An 18,889-nucleotide genomic window follows, 5' to 3' on the forward strand; every position below is an offset into this window, starting at 1 on the left:
GGATGTTTAATGGAACTAAAGACCCATGAAAAGCAAAAGGTGCTGAAATAAAAAGTCAGTGAGAGAGATGTGAAGATAAATGAGAGCAAAATAAGGAAAGTAAAATAACCCTTTGCTATATTAGAAATACCATTCCCTCAAACAAACCTATATTATGAGAAATTGATAAAATCTCACCAACTCAAATGTCCATCTGCTGAAGATAATATAATGGAAAGCTATCCAAAACACATTATGCCAGCAAGCAACATATTAAGGTATTTCTCACTATCTCAGGACATTTCATTTCTTCCAGGCAACAAATTCACCCCAGTACTTTTACAAAGGAATAAAAACTCAGTATGTATTGCTTTGTGCTTTATGATTCACAGCATCTCAGCAGGAAATCGAATGTTTGCCTTAGCAGCACCTTTTTCTGTCAGTAAATGCAGCCAATTTATGGTTTTCCTTGGCTGAGAAAAATGTGTATGCAACTTTCTACCCATATGCAGTTAAGTCCGTAAAGTTCAAAAAAAAAAAAAATTCTCAACAGATGAGTCTACAGTGTAGCTTTAAAACAATAAACTTTTATTCAATGCATGTGTCCTCTCTAAGAGGGGATTAAGCTGAAAGGCCTGGGAATAGCAAAATCGAGATTGCATCCCCAGCTCTGCCACTAATTCCTTGGTACTATCTTCAGCTGAAGACCTGGGAGCAAGATGTGCCAAATCAGCACTAAAAGCCATGGCCAATTTAATTTTTCAGCACCTCAGGTTCCTAGGCACCACAGATATAGCACTCATAACATTTTTTTTTTTTCAGTGGGGAGTTAGTTTTTAGTTTTAATTTTTGTTTTGTTTTGCTTTGGTGTGTTCTTCTGAAAAAAAAATCAACAATGAAGTCAGGAAGCTGGTAATACATCACATATTTACATAATCACTACTGGTCCCTAAATAAGAGTGATTAAAAAAAAAAAAAGCACGCAGGGTAATTGCAGTACAAACACAGATGCCTTGATCCCGCAGCAGCAGCATGCCAATAAGTGTGGAATCCCCCAACTGCTTTCTAAGAAATAACATTTGTGCAATGATGTGCAGCATCCCTATCTGGTGGCGTGTCATTCCCCATGGTTTACCTTCTCCTCAAGGCAGAGAAAAAAAAAAAAAAAAAAAAAGGACAAGACATCAACCAGGGCTGCACTTCTGTACACGGGGAGGCATGCCCTTTGGACAAGGCCCCAGAGAATTACAGCCAGGGTGGCCGGGCAGGACGGGCTCACAGCCGCATGAATGAGTTGCTCCAGTTGCTGAGGGACTTGCAGGGGAGTTTCAGAGCTTGACCTCACACAAGCTTGTATGAGCCAACCCCAGTGTGTCATGGCCCAGGCCCCAACCCCAATGGACTATGACCAGAACATAGCAGAAGTCTCCATGCCAACATAGGGTCAGTATGTTCTGCTGCACTGTGGCTGTGTTTTTCTTCATGGGCTGCAGGTAGGCTGCCTTTTTGAGTTTGGATTGGCATCTCACGCTGTTAGTGTGAAAGCCAACACTGAGCAGTTGCTGAGCTGCCTTCTTAGATTGCTGCTTGAAGTAAAGTCCGAGTACGACAGCTGCAAACTAGAGTCTTAAAGTCACCAAACCCCTGTGTCCTTTGGCCAGTGGTACAAAGAATGACTAGCTGCTTCACAGCCCACCACAGGCAACTTTTACAGGACGACTTCCAACTATGTCATATGGAGATTTGTGCTTGGCTTATGAGGGAAAGAGGCCACAGAAGTTGCCGAGATATTTTTGGAAGATTGTGTCAGTCTTAGAAAGCCAGTCTTGTTTACATCTGCACTTTGTCTACAGACCCACTTTTTTTTTGCCAAAAGGAGCCATTAGTTCAGCCCACTTCATAGCCAGGGCATGAACTAACAGTTTACAGTTTGGACATCTGCAGGGAAATGAAACAATTATTAGATCACATATGGGACATTGGTGCTACAGAGAAGCTTGGCATGCATAGGGCGTGCTTACATTTATGTTACAGTTTGGACTGGGATTTCACAGTCTGAAGCATGCCTCACAATTTTTTCAGCTTACAGTTTTGATAAACTTGGTAGAGTTCAGTTCTCTTCAGTTCAGTTTAGTAGAGTTCAGTTCTCTATTCTCGGCGAAGTCTTGGCAAAGTCAGGAAGGGGACCAGTAAAACCGCTGTATTGGACTTCCAGAGGGCTGACTTTGATCTGTTCAGGACACTGGTTGGCAGAGTCCCTTGGGAGGTGGTTCTGAAGGGCAGAGGAGTCCAGGAAGGCTGGGCACTCCTCAAGAAGGAAATCTTAGTGGCTCAGGAGCGGTCTGTCCCCACGTGCCCAAAGATGAGCCAGCGCAGAAGAAGACTGGCCTGGCTGAACAGAGAGTTTTGGCTCGAGCTTAGGAGAAAAAAGAGGGTTTATAATCTTTGGAAAAGAGGGCGGGCCACTCAGAAGGACTATAAGGATGTTGCGAGGCTGTGCAGGGACATAATTAGAAAGGCCAAAGCTCATCTGGAGCTCAATCTGGCTACAGCCGTTAAAGATAAAAAACGTTTTTACAAATACATCATCACAAAAAGGAGGACTAAGGGGAATCTCCATCCTTTACTGGAAGCGAGGGGAAACTTAGTTACAAAAGATGAGGAAAAGGCTGAGGTGCTTAATGCCGCCTTTGCCTCAGTCTTTAGCGACAAAACCGGTTGTTCTCTGGATACCCAGTGCCCTGAGCTGGTGGAAGGGGATGGGGAGCAGGATGTGGCCCTCACTATCCACGAGGAAATGGTTGGTGACCTGCTACAGCACTTGGATGTACGCAAGTTGATGGGGCTGGATGGGATCTACCCGAGGGTACTGAGAGAGCTGGTGGAGGAGCTGGCCAAGCCACTTTCCATCATTTATCGGTAGTCCTGGCTATCAGGGGAGGTCCCAGTCAACCGGTGGCTAGCAAACATCTAGCCCATCTACAAGAAGGGCCGGAGGGCAGACCCGGGGAACTATAGGCCTGTTAGTTTGACCTCAGTGCCAGGAAAGCTCATGGAGCAGATTATCTTGAGTGTCATCACGCAGCACTTGCAGGGCAAGCAGGCGATCAGGCCCAGTCAGCATGGGTTTATGAAAGGCAGGTCCTGCTTGACTAACCTGTTCTCCTTCTATGACAAAGTGACACGCTTAATGGATGAGGGAAAGGCTGTGGATGTGGTCTACCTTGACTTCAGTAAGGCTTTTGATACTGTTTCCCACAACATTCTCCTCAAGAAACTGGCTGCTCGTGGCTTGGACTGGTATACGCTTCGTTGGGTTAAAAACTGGCTGGATAGCCGGGCCCAAAAAGTTGTGGTGAATGGAGTCAAATCCAGTTGGAGGCCGGTCACTAGTGGAGTCCCCCAGGGCTCAGTACGGGGTGGGCCAGTCCTCTTTAATATCTTTATCGATGATCTGGATGAGGGGATCGAGTGCACCCTCAGTAAGTTTGCAGATGACACCAAGTTAGGTGCATGTGTCGATCTGCTCGAGGGTAGGAAGGCTCTGCAGGAGGATCTGGATAGGCTGGACCGGTGGGCTGAGGTCAACTGCATGAAGTTCAACAAGGCCAAGTGCCGGGTCCTGCACCTGGGGCGCAACAACCCCAAGCAGCGCTACAGGCTGGGAGATGAGTGGTTGGAAAGTTGCCTGGCAGAGAAGGACCTGGAAGTATTGGTTGATAGTTGGCTGAATATGAGCCAGCAGTGTGCTCAGGTGGCCAAGAAGGCCAACAGCATCCTGGCTTGCATAAGAAGCAGTGTGGCCAGCAGGTCTAGGGAAGTGATTGTCCCCCTGTACTCGGCTCTGGTGAGGCCGCACCTCGAGTACTGTGTTCAGTTTTGGGCCCCTCGCTATAAGGACGTGGAGGTGCTCGAGAGAGTCCAGAGAAGGGCAACGAAGCTGGTGAGGGGACTGGAGAACAAGTCTTATGAGGAGCGGCTGAGGGAGCTGGGATTGTTCAGCCTGGAAAAGAGAAGGCTCAGGGGTGACCTTATCACGCTCTACAGGTACCTTAAAGGAGGCTGTAGAGAGGTGGGGGTTGGTCTATTCTCCCACGTGCCTGGTGACAGGACGAGGGGGAATGGGCTAAAGTTGCACCAGGGGAGGTTTAGGTTGGATGTTAGGAAGAACTTCTTTTCTGAAAGGGTTGTTAGGCATTGGAATGGGCTGCCCAGGGAGGTGGTTGAGTCACCATCCCTGGAAGTCTTTAAGAGACGTTTAGATGTCGAACTTAGTGATATGGTTTAGTGGAGGACTTGTTAGTGTTATCTCAGAGGTTGGACTCGGTGATCTTGGAGGTCTCTTCCAACCTAGATGATTCTGTGATTCTGTAATGTGGCAGAAAATACTTGGTGGACATCACAACACACCCTTAGAGCGAAGGAACTGGTTTCCTCCTGGTCAAAGCTAAACCAAAATACATGCTCCAGGAACACACATAATGTGTTTCATCTGCTTACTGGGGTCCAGCCCAGGGGGCCAGAACAGTCCTAGTCCAAAGTAACCCTCCCGACTTGGTTATGGTCAGAAGAACAGCTCTTTACCATAAAGTGTTTCTGTCTACAGACATCTTTCTACCAGGCAATACTGTTCTCTAATGCAGCTGTAGCCACAGTGGTCTGTCTCTAGGACAATATTTTCATCTCTACTTGGCAGGCTTGGAGCTACTGCCATCTCAGAGGAAAGAGAACTGATTCAGCAGCTAGAGCAGCAGGGTTTTATACAGATCAGCACAGCACACAAGGTGGCACCATATGTTCCTGCCCTTCAGCATCTTACAAATATCAATTAATTCCAGCAGGCACCAACACAGAAGCAGGTAGTAATTAGAGATTTGGAGAAAGGGATGGCATTAGCAGTCTAAATATTGGGGGAAATTCATGCTACGCTTAGATGTACGTGAAGGAGGACAAACTGAAGGTCATTTGCATATTTCCATAAAAAAAGCTGTGATAGCAGTCAGCCCCCCCCCTTCCCTCCAACACGCTAAGCTAGAGCTTGCTTGGTCAGAGCTAAATCCCGGGAGATTTGGAAAAGAAGCTCATATTCAGTGCAATGAAGAACAGGAACTCAATGAAGACTCTCACGTGAGGGGATAAAATGAATGAAACATTGAGCTACAAGGAAGATACCTTCCCTCAGGAGTATTGTGAATGTCACAGAGCAGCTTCTTGGTGCTACTGAAATATAGCTAACACATTAACAAACAATAATTTCTCCAAAAGTGCAAATTTATATAATTTTAATTATTTGGGGTATTATATCACTCATTGTAATTACACTAAATTTTAACTTGGATTTACTGCCTTGTATTTAATGTATTCATTCACCGTAGCTGTGAAATTTAAGTGATCAAAGGGAAGAAAGATAAGATTTTAGGCCTGTCTTAGTGTTCTTATGTTATCTAAATAATGACAAAAAGCAAAGCTGTATCTTATTTTCTTTCTTTCAGGGAAAATTTGTTATATTTTCAAGTAAAGTTTCCTGATTTTCTTAAAGGCTTTGAAGTACAGTGACTTGATGACAGGACTCTGCTGCCAGCAGAGAGTGGAAGATGCAGCTACAGCCACTGTCTAAGTGAGTCTTAACCAGTGGGTGGAGACACTGTAAGGCCAAAGCACAGCTTTACAAAGTTGGGTAACCAAGCTCTTTCAAAGATCCCAGGCCAGAGAATTAGAGTAGCATCAACAATGACATCCTTTCAAATTTGTGCATTTGATTTTTAAAGCAAAACAAAACAAAAAAACAACCTCCACACATGTAAATGCAAGTCCGTAATTTGAAAGGCAAGAGGAAGAAGGATCTGAGTGCCTAAAGTCATAGAGGACTGATTTTGGTAACAGTAACCACATCTTATCAAAATTATTGTCTCTGAAGAACTTCCACCCTGTCACTTGCAATCTGTCAGACCACTTCTATTGAAACATACATTGGCAAACATAATTACTTACACAGAAAAAAATAGAGCAAGAAATAATTACTGAATTTCCAGGTCTATTTGCACAGAACTTAGTGGTTTTCTTTTTCTCCAGTGCCAGTGCCAATGAAGTCTCTAGAGACAGACAATACAAGTATTTCATTTGGAGCAGAGGAAAGTCATGCCACTGGTGGTATGTCCTTCTCCATCAGCTATCCTTTGTTTCCTGAGGTGGGTTAATATAGTCCTTTGTTTTTCTGTTTTCCTGTAGAATCTTTGTTGATGCTAGAGGGGAAATGTTGAAGAGCAAGTCCAAGCTGAGAAGATGAGAAATACTGAAAACTTAACTCCAAGGCTGGTTTTCATGAAAGATTAAATAGAAACAACTGGAACAACGAGACTACTGCTAGGTCTGCAACTCATCTGCTATTCACATGGATTAGTGCTGAGAATGAAGAAATTAAATGGATGAACCTCAGAAATGCAGACAGGACCCTGGAATGCTGCTCATATAATTAGTTCAAATGAAATTTGAGTTAATATCTGGTGCTGTGCGTTGTTTCTGAAGTCACAGCTGTTGCTTTATGAGGAGGGAAGGGAGACTTCGGTGTTGTTATTTGTGCTTAACTTGCTGCATTAATATCAGATTTCTGAAATTGAATCCCAGCCCCAAAGCATGGCCTTTTCACTGTCAATCAATTCGTATTGTTTTGAAGACTGGGAATGGTACAAGGTCACCAAATCTCAGAAGGCTTAGAAAAAAAGCCATTTAAGAACTTAAGCGAGAGAAAACACTGAGGTTTAGGAGGCAAACTTTTGCACCAAGAATGACATTCCCAAAAAGCACACCACCTCCTAATCCTAAAAAATTGAAAGGCACATGAGACTTGGCTTCAGGATAGTTTAGTGGTTAGACAAAAATGGAGGCAAACTATCAAAACAGACAGTCACCATAACCAAAATGGATTACAGTTTCTGTTTTTTGTTGTTGGTGGTGGTGGTGGTGGTGGTTGTTATTTGGTGTTTTTCTTTTTTGGCCTTTCTCAATCCAGTGGCTCCCTGAAGACTTCTTTACACCTCAAAACATCTAATTGAAAGGCAGGTCAGGCCTTAATGTGGCTCACTGTTGCCAACAGCAGTTTTGCTATTCACTCTAGAAATCCAGGACTGACTTTCTTCCTTCTAAGACCTTTCCTTTGATACAAAGAAAAAAATAATCCCTGCACTAAGATTTGTTGGTCTTTTGAAAGAGAAGATAATGTTCAGCATTTTACTGACCCTAGCCCTACAGTCCAGAAGAAAAATGAATAGTCACAGAATGTCCAGAGACCATTTCCCCTTCAGGAGACCATTTTATTCATGATCTAGTCAAGAAAAAGGTCTGAAACCTTCAGGTAAGATTAAGTAAATTAGGCTTATAGGTAGCTCTGTGCCCCGCACAAGATGAGTCTAGAAGAGAGTAATGGATGCAAACCAATACAAATGCTTACAGTCACACATTTTGGCATTCTGTGTTTTGTCTTCGGTGAAGACACTGGAGGCTCATGAACTGTGAGAAGGCTCTTAAGCAATGAATGCCAAAGAATTCATTTATGTGGATATTCTGCTCCCAGGAGGGTGAAATTCAATAGCAGAAAGTAAACGTTTTATACTCTTTTCTTCCTGAAAAGACTCATCATTTGTGATAGAAACTTATAAGTGTTTAATCCTAATTAAGACATGACTATCATATTTGGTCAACATGTGAAACGGAAAGAAATGGCGTTAGTGGATTACTTGTCCATCAAAATTCTTAAGGTACTCTTCAGCCTTCATAAGAGTCTCATGGGAGTGTTTGCTAGAAAGGAGAGAGATGCCCCTCTGACCTGACTGACAGCTGGAAAGGCGGCAGCAATTTTCCTGTTGAATTCAGACTGCTGCATGATAAACACTGTTTTAAAGTGAAAGCTTGAAATACGAATGTGGATCCTTTGCATCAAATTTGTGCTGACTAAAGAAAATGTGCTAGGCAACACAGGTTATCAAAACCATGCTGCCCCAGTCCTGCTGGTGTTTGCAATTCTATATGTAACAACAAATCAAAGGGAAAGTTTGATTCATCTCATTTCATGAACAAATTGTAATTTGTATTTTTGTGGTCCAGCAGACTACAGAATTGGGATTTGTAATTGGATCCAAACAAACAGAGCTGGCCTTTTTCCAGCAGTGGAGCTGGGGGAGTGCCCAAAGCTCACATCCCTTCCTCATGGGTCAGTTCAGGAGGATGAGGCTCTCTACGAAATGGTGCTGAGATGACCACAACACTGGCCATTTTTAGTGCTAAAAACACAAGCCACTCCTTTGACCTCCTGTCTGGAGGAAGAGGTAAATGCGTTTTTTCCACTCAGTAGTTCTGGAAGGTGCATAGGTATCACAGTGTTAATCATCTGTATAAGGACCGCAATCAATAAATTGTGAGACAAAGGCATGGAAAGCTCTGCTGAGGCTGCACTCAAGGTGCTTTTATAACATAAATAACAAAAGCAATTTTACGGCTTGGTGCCTGAAAGGACAGGGCTATATGGAGCACTGATTAAAGTGGACAAAAAGCAGATTTTCCCCCAGGGGCCAGCTTAGACCCATCCCTAGGGCAATGCAAAGCCATGGGGTGGAGGAAGGGACTGAGCGTTTCACACCTGGCAGATGGCTCTCTGCTGAGAGATTCATCAGAATCTGAAGAAGTTGTGTTGGCAGAAACTATACAAGTGACAAGGTAGGAGGAAAGGGAGGGAGCACAGCCCTAGCAAGCCTAGCAAGGATACAGATCCAAAGATGGGGAATAACCTCAGAAAGTGTGGCTAGCAGTGTCCTATCTGGACCTTCTGAAGTCTTTCTAGAATGAGGGCAGTAGAGACAAGGAAGTGGTTGCAGGGTGTGAGGCAGTGCAGAGGCAGATGGTGAGAAGAGCACCTGGGGCACTGGGGCAGGTTGGGGACAGGCACTGGTAGAAAACCAGCTGGTTGGGGACAGGAAAGGAGAAAATGTCTGCTTTACAACCAGAATTGCTCCAACAATGTACTCAAATCAAACCTATTTTGTCTCAAGTGGTCTAAATTTTCACTATCCAAAGTAAAAACTCAGTCTGCTCTCACCTATTTGCTGTGTTTCAGGTTAGCATGAAATTGTATAAATCTTTTACACAGAAAACAAAGGATTAGCATAATTTGACATCTGAAGTTAACTTTTCTTCATAGTTGTCTATATTTCCATTCTAGATTTGAAAGAAAAAATTGACTCTTTGTTTTAAGCCAGGTTGTTTTCCCTGAAAGGATTTCCTTCAGAATAAGCCTTGCTGACCCCTCTGCCCCAGATCTCCGTGGCCTGAAGTGGATTAACTTTCCACCTGACATGCCAGCATTTACTAAATTTCCTAGATTTTTTTAAGAGCAGAGAAAAAGGACTAGGACACCTCCAGCCTCTGATCATGGATAACAGATGCTGGGGGGAGTTTGATGGAGAATGGACATCAGGCATAACTTTGCTATCAACACGGGTTCTTGTTTCCTTGGACTTTAATTTGGTACAAATTTTGTTACACATTAGTTACCAACAGTTTAGACATTCACAAATGATAGTACACTTCTAGCAGCCCATTGAGCAATTCTCAGTAACACAACAAGTACACAAGCTTGGGCATGGTAGCCAGGACATGGCAACACACCCTGGTAAGAACTGTTTGATGGAGGGCTGCAAACTCACCTGTTATTCCGGCATAAAAGATGTGTGTGATGAGAACGGTAGTCTGCGAGGTGGATCGGATCCAGAAAGTCTGTCTCTGTCTTTCAGAAATTTGAAGTAGCTTGTCAGACAGAAAATATTATGAGACATAATGATCATAACACAGCTTTGAAGAACAACTCTAAGAAAAAAAAATCTCCTCAGACAACTAACACATTCAATTCTTGGGTTGTTGCTCATAAATATGAAGTGCAAAGCAGCTGTATGACAGCCCACACGCTGCCATGGGCTGAGGAACTAGGGAAAACTATTTTTCAGTGTTGGCCCTATCAAGGATGTATGCTCTAGCACAGAGTATAGCGTTTATACCACCATGCCACAGAGGTTTGGCTCCAAAACACCAGGAGAACTCCAATGAAAACATAAAAAGTCTGTACAGTCATTTTCTTGGGGTCACAAACAATTGCTTTGCTTGACATGAAGACTTAATGTAGAGCTTCAAATCCAGAGAAAGGAAAGAATTGGAGGCTACACAAGGTTATTGCTGTAATCTGCCTCTGAAAAAAAGTTCCTGATTCTGCTTTTGCTTTTCAGTAATGTATTTTGATTGAGTTATTGCATTTTATTTTATTTCTTTGCTTATGACAACAGTTTTTATAGCACAACAAGGAGGAAAACAAACCCCAGGTACCATGGGCTGTGCTGTCCTTGGTTGGTGGAGGAGGAGCAGGGCTGAGTCGATGGTTCTCACAGACACCAGAATGATGTATACATCTCCAAATGTTACATAGGCCACACTGGGATTGACTAGCGTGCTGTTCTTGTACTCATTTTGTTTTAGAATTTGAAAAATTTTTCTAAATATTCACCATCACATCTGCACTTGAAGAGAAACATCTAAAACTCTAAAAACACCTAAAAAGATCTTTTTCTAGTACACCAAATGAAGAATTGCAACTTACAAGTTACTTCACTGCTGGTGGTAATGAATCCACACCCTTTATGTCTTTTACCGGCTGAGAAGCTCCGCCAATAAGCACAAAACTATGGAAATGCGGTTGGGGTTGCAAAGGGACATTCTGAAATAAATCTACAAGCAGCACTGGGTCTGTTCTAGAGATACCACGTTAGCAAACAGGAGTGGCAGCCTAAGTAAAACGCCTGGGCAGAATGAGGCAGTGATGAAACATGGCATGAAATCCGCTGGGCTCCAGCCATCATGGGGACAAAACATAGTTAGTTAACACCCGCAGTAGCTGGGGGGGCAGAAATATGTCCATGAGCATTGCTTGTACAGAAAGTCCACAGAACTACTGTCTCAACAAAATCACTTGAGAATAAGCTTTATCATAAGCCACTGATGCTACACACTAACATATCAAGGCATTGAAAGCCATTACGTTTTTTCCTGAGAACAACTGCAGGAGATGTAGCTGATGGGTAGATAACCTCGCTATAAGGGGTGAGGGGGGATTCATGTGCCTCATTTGTCAGGAGCACTTAAGTAATTATTTGTAAATGTTCATTCTTGAAGATAGAAATTGTTTGCTTGTGAGCAATAATAAATTACACATTTTAAATATTTGATCGTCTGCTGTTGGAAAAAAGGTCATTACAAAAGCAGTTTCCACTAGCTAAGATTCATAATAGAAATTCAAGCCCTTTGTTGAAAAGTCCTTGGATTTAAGGATCTCATCTTTTTCTGTAGTGAAAAAATAAGTAAGAACATTGCCTATTTAGGTGAATCTATATGCTTGATAAAAACTTTATAGGTTTTTCAACTGGCTATTACATTTAGAATGAACCCATTTAGTCATTGTTATTCTTCCCTTATTCTTAGCTGAAATGCTGGATTTTGCTAATGCACATGGCTGTTTAATGGGGTCACCACAATATTGAAAGAATAATTGTCAGAAACAGGGTAAATTGTTTTCTCTGCGCTTTATTGTTACCATTACTGTTCTGAGATGTATATCAAACAAAGTTACCTAAATTGCCTCTGAGAACCTCATTGCAATGTGATGGATTCCTACAATTTAGCTGGCAGAACAGATTGCCTCGTGGTCCTAACACACTGCCGCGCTTCCTCCCCCCGCCACTCCATTCTATAGACATTGTGTTTTAATAAAAAGTTATAGTTATGCTGCCTCACCTTCATCACAGACTAGAAATGCAGACTTGAAACACGCTTGAAGCGATTTCTATTTTTTTTTCAATAATTTTCCAGAGCAAGAATAATAATTATGCAGGTTTAAATAATAGTTTCTACAAAATAGTTGATAGTAACCTTTCTGAAGAGGGTATCTGTGTGCTTTCTGAATGAAAATGCAAGTACATAAGAGTTAATTAAGTCCTGCAGTAAAAACTTAAAGACTGTTTCTTCTGAAATGCAGTCATGTAAAAACGATTTCTGATTTCTGACTGAATAGCTCCGTATAATATCCAGTCACATCCGCTTACTTGTTTGATATGACTTTTATTGCCTTTTCCCCTTGAGATACAGTACATACCAATGCTATTTTAAAAGTCTCCTTTCATTGCAGAACCACATCTCGTGGCCAGACAGGGGACAAAGACTTCAGCAAGCCTTTTCAGACCTGCACGGCCCTCCTCTCCCCACAGTCAGGCATACGTGCTGTACAGATAGGTTTTCTCTAAATTTGTTTTGTTGTTGTACGACTTCTAATTTATTGTAGGTATCCAGAGAGGTAAACTGACAGGCAGCTGAATGGTAGGGTGATATTTCTCTCCTGACAACACTAGATGGACCCAGGCACAGGAAACAATGTGGTATCATGAGATATTTCTGCGAATATGATGCCTTCAACTGAGCAGCTTCAAGACTGTTTTGGCTTTAAATCTGAATTTACCAGATATAACAGGGATTTGACATTGACCCTTCACCTGAGAGTAATACATTTTTTATCTTTTAATAACACAGAGTAGTGCTGCATTGTGATTTCAGGAAGCTCTTTGAGTAAACAAATCATATTCATTGCCTAGAGACTAACATGACTTCCCAGAGTCTATACAGATGAGAGATAAGGCTTGGAAAAGTTTTGAGGTAGCTAACAGCAGAATTTAAGGGTACATTTCTGCACTGGTTAGAACTAATGTTTAGAGTTATCTTTATTTATATATTTTTTTAAGGTACATTTGTTTATGGAAATGCTAGAAGTGATTTCTTAACACTATTTGATCCGAATGAAGGTTTTAAACTGGGTCTGTAGCCCAGTTTCTCAGGAGGTTATATGTGCTCTTAGAGACTGCCTGCCTATACTGAGCAAATTGGTTTTGTATTTAAACTCCAGTTTGCGATTTCACTTAAATCTCATGTCATACTGAAAATAATCCCTTCCAATTTCTGATACCTGTTCTGGCCATCAACTGTGGCAGACACATTGTGGTGGGGACAGCTGTGGGCCTGGGCCAGGCTGCCCTGTGGGCAGAAATGAGTGAGCCTGGGGAAGGTCAACATTACGGTGAAATAAAGTGGTGCCTTTAAACAGAAAATGAAGACTACATTGATAAAATTGAGGAATTTTGTTTAAAATGCATTGTTGCAACGGCTTTCCAGGGGAAATTTGCATTGCTGTGGGTAACTATCACAGCATGTCAGGCTCTGCACCTACTTTACAGCCCTCGCAGCAGAGAACTTTGCTCAAGATCCAGTTTTGGATGGCAGCTGCCCCGTATGGGGAACTTCAGCTGGTACATGGTGGTACGAATGAAACGTGCCCAGCACAGCAGGATGACAAAAATGTAATTAGCTGTGGGCTAGGCTTGGAAATTAGCTGGCTGGGTGGGAAGCAGCAAGATTTGCCTGAGGTTGGAGGAATAACCAAGTGAAATACTTTGGAACCTAGTGGGGTCCATAAACACACTGGCCAAGCGGGAAAGGTTTCCAACTATGTGGTTGGAAAACAACAGCAGAAGGACATACGCACCACTGGAAAGCTGAGGACCGAATATCACCCTCATTGCCTACATGCAAATCTTGAAGATACTAATGAGAGTTTTGAAACTGTGTTCAAACTGGAAGGGAATATTTTTGTGTAACACAGCAGAGAGTAATTGCCTACAGACTGAAATGAACAGAACGTGCATTGTACCATTTATTTTATCAATTGAATTCCATGATTTGTTCCTCATCTTACAGTCTCTTAATAGCATTAAGTGATGATTGTGTGCTACTGTGGGTAATCAGAATGAAAATTAGCCTTTTTCAGTCAAATTAATTGTCTCTATTTATTCTGCTTCCAATTCAGTTTTTAGCTATTATTTATAGTCTATTTAAGAAAGATTGCATCTCTTCTGCAAAACCACTGTCTTCAGCAAAACCACTGTCAGAAATAAGAGCAGTTTTACAAAAAACTGAAATAACGCAGCATTTCTCATTTCAGTTGGATGTGCCTTCCATACTTAGTTTTTTGGCTTGAAAAGAAAGCCATTATATTCAGATAATAGTTTTCCCAGCCAAAAGCATGCACTCATATGGAAAAGATTGACTGTTAAACTCTAACAAAATCTGTAATCTACGCACAATGACATTTTATAATAGAAGCCTGCTCTAAGGCATTTTGTTTTTATTTTTAAAAACTCCTGAGGAACCACAGAGTTGGAGTTATCTGAACACAGATCAGGATGTCTCTTTGTGCTATTGACAAAAGCTGATTTGTTCGGTGCTAGAAAAGGTTGGGAGGGGTGTGTCAGAGTTGTGGTGATTATGGCAAAGGTCACTAGCTCTGAAATCTTAATGTGGTAGAAGAGCTGGGTAACCTCAATTTGTGCCATCCTTATTATTGATCATCCATAATAATTGCTAAATGACCCAGGGCTCACTTCATTACAGTCAGACCTAGGTAAAAATAAAAATAAAAGCATGCTGCTGCCTTGGCTATGCATCTTGAAACAAAGCTTCACCCTGGCTCCAACAGTCGGCCCCTCAGATGGGTAGTAAGCACAGGCCTGTATAAATCATCCTCAGATAAACATGAATTTCCCAGAAAACATGAGTGAGTGATGAGCAGAATGACATGGTGTGCAGTGTTCCTGAGGGCTGGGTTAAGCCAGGTTTTGAACGTCCCCTACACTGGTGCTGCTGTTCCTGTCCCTGGGGGATTTCCGCAAAGCTCAGGAGGGGTGAGAAGCTGTGAGCAGATCTGCATCCTTGTATTATGCTCTGTTGCTTAGAGGACGAGCTTAAATTGAAAACTAATATCGTGAGCTGGAACAGTCAGAGAAACCAAGCTGCTTCTCATGGGTCTCCAGTGATGCCTTATGTTTGCAAAACAGCACTTCAGGCCTTGGCAAGCAAAGCTGGGTTTTGATGTGCCATCAAATCAGCAGCCCCTCAAACACAGACCTCGTCCCATTGCGCTTGTTTGGCGCAGCCACCTCCATCCCCACGGCCTCCAGCTGCCCACCCAGCACTAGTGACCCTCAGCCCAGTGTCCTGCTCCCCTTCCCTCACCTGCACAAACCCAGCAGGGCCCTGCCAGCCCACGCCCTGCTCCAGGGGCCACCACCACCGCCCAGCCCGGCTCCCCCCAGCTCTCCCCTCACCGCCATGTCAGTGCCCAGCCCTGCCTGAAGCCTGGCCCCGCACAAAGCGCCCCCATCCTGCACTGCAGCCCCTTGCCTCTCCTCCTCCTGGATTAACCACCGTGCTCTTCACCAACCTGATGGGAAGAGGGAGGCCATTCGTGAACACAGCATTTTGGAGTCTTCCTCTTCAAGGCAGGCCTGCCATGCCACTGCTCCTGTGGCCCAGCTGCAGATACTTGTCTGGCACCAAGAGGGAGGAAAGTGCTCCATGGTGAGCTACTGCCCTGCCCTCCTGGGGCACAGGCCTTGGTGACGCTTTACTTCTAGCTCATTTCAGTCATCCTGAATGCCCTATGATGTGACAGCACAGCTTTTAATTAGAACCACGGGGCAAGAGCAGGAGCTTATTTCACTCCAGAGTAGGAGAGGTGGTAAGGATGAGAAGGGGTGGCTCTTTACTTGTTAATTTGCCAGTTTTGCTCCCACAGACATCCAGCTGGTGCCCCACAGCTTGTTACCTACAAGCCTCGTTCGCTGCTGACAGCGACCTGGAAGCAGCAGCTCAGGACTCAGGCATGCCCACACAGCCCGGCCTCCTCAGCCAAAATTTCAAATTTCTCACTTCACCAGGCTCTGGGAATAAAAGACAAATCTGTTCCTGTGTCACCTGCATTTCTGACAGAGAGCAAGAGGCCTGGGGCAAGGCAGCCCTGCAGAACAGCGACCGTGAGGCCAAAGGCTACTCAAAGAGCTCTGTAACGAATTGTTTCTTCACGCAAAATGGTGGCTGCACTGCAACACCCCACGGACAGATGCGGTCACATCTTGGTGTACGGTAGGAAGCTACACGCATGTTGTTATGTTAAGTACCATTGCCAGTTCATTTGGCCCAGAGCAGCGTTTATTTTTCTCTTTTCTCTCCATAATAAGAAGATCTATAAAAAACAAAGGTTGATTAATTTTCACCTTCCCTGTTAAAGAAACCCTGGGCTATGTCTTGTCACGCTTGCTTCACAGCCACCTCACAAAAACACTTGGGGTAAAAACCCCAGTGTCAGTATGAGAGCAGCTTGCAGGACTGCGTGAAGGGGGTCCCTGCTTCCACTACTCTGCCAAATGTGAAGGGCACCTGTATCCCTTGGGGAAGGGCAGAGGCCCCAGTCTGGATGTCAGGGAGGAGGCAGCAATACCAGACCCTCACTCTCCATTTCCTCACACAACACAGCTGTGAGGATCACTTTGGAAGCCTGCTGCGTTGTGCTCGCTGCCTCCCCCTGTGTTGCGTTCCCTCTGCATCCCCCTTCACAGCAGCAGCAAGCACGAGCAGTTTGTCTCCATGTTTATTGCCTGCACAGCACCCTGTGCCCCGCCAGAGCTATCTTTGCTCATTTAGTGGGATGCCAGATCTCATGTGGTTAGAGATCTATGCCAAACACCATCAATTCTGGTTAATTTTTTTCAAGCAGGGCTGCTTCATTTTTTCCATGCTGCTGTTTATGTTAGGGAGCAGCTCCCTGCAAATACCAGAAGAGCCACACTTTATCTCCTTTTACATGCATTCCTACAAGCCCTCCTTTGCCACAATAGCTGCCAAAATGTCACAGGAATTCAACTGGCCCTATGCCAACTAGCTCAGCCAAACCTTTTCTCCCTGTTCTACCTCCTTGCCCATCTGACCTACATCAGTCATTCTTCTGCCAGGCTGAAGCCTATGGGGCCAGGCTCAGATCAATGTTTCTTTCCACATTTTTGTAGCTCTTGTAACAACAAGAACAGAGCAGATCACGACCAGGGATCTCAGAGATATCAGAGAGATAGCAATTCACACAGCTCATGATCTGGCCCAACCTTGTAGCTTAAGAAATTCCTTTCAGCAGGTACTGGAGAACTTTTAAATCATTGCTTGTCATCAGTTACATGTAGGACTATGGCAAACAGCCATTACTCGCATCAGCTTTGCCTTCTCTCCAGGTCAGGTCACAAGGAGCAGGGTCTTCAGACTTGAAATTGGCTTTCCAAAATGTGGTACATGGCCAAGCCCTGTCATTGCTTACATTTTGGAAGCCTACATGGATTCTTTGCTTGCTGTTCTGTTTCAAAGCTGATATGCACACACATACTCCATCTGAAGACAATAACTGTAATGAAGCGAAGCCTCACAAGGGGCCTGGCCCACTGCACTGTGCACTCCTTGATCCCAGAAAACCAAGAAGCACCATAACTGGTAGGTGACCTCCTGACATTCAGAGAACAGAATCTCAGCAAGTACCTTTTATAAGAAATTTGCAGGTGCCCCAGAGCATGAGGAGGTACCACCTCAAAATTGTTCTCTCTTCACTCCCACAGAGAAGGCTGCATTATTCTTCACAGGAGTCTTCTGCACCACAGAAATCACAGTTGTATACATTTCCTCATTATATCTGCTTAATTAGGCAGAGGCATTGGTAAACTTATCAAAACAGTATGCATAGTCTCACACTTTGATTGCAAACCCTTTCAAATCAGAAAGCCTCTCAAGCCCTGCCTACACTGCGGATGAAGCAAGATACAGAAATGCTGTTATCTGCTCTGAAACAGAACATAATTCTTTCCACTTTCCTTTTGACTGTGGATTTTCTACATTCCTCCGTTGCCCCTTCTGAGCGGTTTTGGGGTCAAACAGCTGCAAGCGAGCATTGGAGAAGTGCTCAGATCTCAGCCAGCCAGAGGGTGCAGCTCCCTCCTTCCCTCCCTCCCAGCCTGCACACTAGCCCCAGCCCAGTCTCCTTTGGCAGAGAAATACAGTGCTAAGGGAGCATTAATTACATACTGTGAAAATCAGCCAAACAACCTGGAATTATGCTCTGGTGCACTGATGTCGATTGCTACATCTGTACTCATCCCTCAGCACTGGGCCTCAGTTGCCTACTGCCAAGTTGTTAGAGGACTTCCCAAACCTCCCATATAACTCCCAGGCAGGGTTGGCCAGGAGCCGTTCCTAATAAAGAATCCGGATATGAGCACCTTTTGGAGGGTGGCACAGTTTAATACTAACACGCACACCCTCATGTGTCAGCAGGGCTCAGATGTATTTCATTTAGAGTAAGTTTGCAATGGAACTGCCATAACACACGATATGCAGAAGGACCACGTTTTATGTGGCTCTCATCAAATCCTGGCTTTTGCTACATTAAAGTGCTTCACTTTGCAGCCCTAGCTGGGCAATACCCTCCCTCCTTTTGTCAGTCCTTTGATGCCATATGCAGCCATGCAGTCCCACAGGGAGGAGGGAACTATTTTTGCCACAGTAATGAAGATGATGACCAGAGCCACTGAGTGGCTGGAGTCATTGTGACAGCTCAGAACACCCTCCATTTAACTGGACTGAAGTTAAAACAGTTTTTGATTCCAACGCATCATCCTATTTATAACTCCATGTTTAAGGTTCAGAATACTCAGCTTTCAGATATTAGAGTGGAATTAAAAAAGGGAGGCAGGAAGGTCTGGAACCGGCAGATTTTTGATACAGATGAAATTATATCCTCACTGCATTAACTGCATACTAAAACAACCAGCACTGAAGTATTTAACTACTTGAGGTGGCATGAGATTAAAAAAAATTTCACCAAGGTGCTGCAGTTTCACACATCTCAGAATTACTGCCCCAGCCTCTCTTCAGATTCAGCATTTATGCATCATTCAGAACATTT

The sequence above is a fragment of the Anser anser genome (assembly GCF_964211835.1).
Source record: "Anser anser genome assembly, chromosome: 3".
NCBI lineage: Eukaryota > Metazoa > Chordata > Aves > Anseriformes > Anatidae > Anser > Anser anser.